Genomic DNA, 1964 nt, shown 5'->3' on the forward strand with positions numbered 1-1964 from the left:
AAATATCTTAAGATGGACTTTCCGAGAGTACCAATACTATACCGCCTGCCAAAAATTCATAAGAGCTTGTCAAAAACCCCCGGTCGGCCAATCATTGCGGCTTGTGACTCTCTCTTTAGCACGGTAGCGAAATACTTAGATTTTTACCTACAACCTTGTATTAAGGAACAATCAACATACCTGCAGGATACTACTGCACTATTAAACAAATTTGACCACTTGGGTGAATTACCTCCTAATACATGGTTTTGTACGCTCGATATTACGAGCCTTTATACAAATATCCCACATGAGGCTGGCATCCGGGCGGTGCAGCAGCTATTGGAATCTAATGATACATATCAGGGCCCTGATCTTGATTTTTTTCTTAAACTGCTGTATTTGGTCCTGCATAGGAATTTTTTCATGTTTAATGGAGATTTTTACATTCAGCGTACGGGGTGTGCGATGGGTTCGAACGTCGCACCCTCGTACGCTAATGCTTATATGTTCTTTGTGGAAAAGGAGTTATTTTTTTCATATAGAATGAAGAATGAAATATTATTCTATACGCGCTATATAGATGATGTGCTCTTAATCTGGACAGGTACGCAGATGGCCTTTGAAAATCATATGAAGTTTATTAACAATTGTGATTGCCCTATGAAATTTACTTACGATATGAGTTTAGAACAAGTCCATTTCTTGGATGTAAATATTTATAAGGAGAATGACCGTATCCAGATATGACTATATACTAAAGAAACGGATAGGAATCAACTTCTATTAGCGCAGAGCCATCATCCACCGGCCTTAAAACAAGGATTACCCTACTCTCAGTTACTTAGGGTGAAAAGGATTATTAGTAATGAAAATCAACGAGAATCCGCATTATTGGAGATGATGGACAAATTCAGACGGAGGGGTTATTCTGACACTATACTTCAACAAGCGAAGCATCAAGTGGATAAAATTCCTCGTGAAGTTCTACTACAGTCTAAACCTAGAGAATCCTCTAAGAATACGGATCGTTTATTTTGGACACATGAATTTAATACAGCAGATAAAGAAATCAAAAAGTCTGTTAAATCACTTTGGCCTGTGATCCAACAAGATAAAGATCTTAAAAAACTTAAACACTCTAGCATTACGTCATGCTATAGGAGTGGAAAAAAATTGAGAGACTTGCTGGTGAGAACGGATATTTCCAACAGACGTCCTCCTAATACTAGGATGAAACCAGGTGGCTGCTACAAGTGTCTGGGCTGCACTACTTGCAGCTATATGATACAAGCAAAAAACTTTTGTCACCCGCACACTGGGAATAAAATCACCATTAGGTTCCGATTGACATGTTCAAGTACCTTTGTGGTTTATTTGATTAAGTGCCCTTGTGGCCTTTGTTATGTGGGAAAGACGATTAGAACATTTAAAGAACGTATGGCACTGCATCGATCTGCCATACGTGGTGCATTAAATAACAAAGATATTGATCAGCCAGTCGCACGTCATTTTGTGGAAGCCAAGCACAGCCTAGCGATGATAAAATATATTATTATTGATCAGGCTCCTGAAGATCCTCGAGGAGGTGATAGAGGAAAGAGACTGTTACAACTGGAAACCCAGTGGATTTTTAAATTAGATACTATTTATCCGAGAGGCTTAAATGAACAGCTAACTTATTCCGCCTTTTTATGAAGTCCCTAAGTGAATTCGTATGATTATTCTAGTTATTATTTATACTTTATTCTAATTTGGTTATTATTATCCTTCTATTGTGTTTTGATATTTGGATGTGTGTTCATAGGTGCCGCTTGGCTTTATCCTGTTTACATGCTTTCTTTATATATAGCTTCAGATTTTGTATTTGCTAGATCTAGATTTGTGATTTATCTGTATGCAGTTGCATATCTGATTCATGTTCCGATGTCTGCTTGTCTAATATGCACTGGTGTTTTTTTACTGTCTCCACGTAGCTGTTACCT

General features: G+C 37.8%; 1 pseudogene; it reads left to right on the forward strand.

Moving 5' to 3' along the window:
- Positions 1-594: 594 nt before the first annotated feature.
- Positions 595-1677, forward strand: LOC148505468 (uncharacterized; annotated as a pseudogene).
- Positions 1678-1964: the final 287 nt, after the last annotated feature.

Source organism: Taudactylus pleione, unplaced genomic scaffold, assembly GCF_031769625.1.
Source record: "Taudactylus pleione unplaced genomic scaffold, aTauple2 ptg000454l, whole genome shotgun sequence".
In the NCBI taxonomy this organism is placed as follows: domain Eukaryota; kingdom Metazoa; phylum Chordata; class Amphibia; order Anura; family Myobatrachidae; genus Taudactylus; species Taudactylus pleione.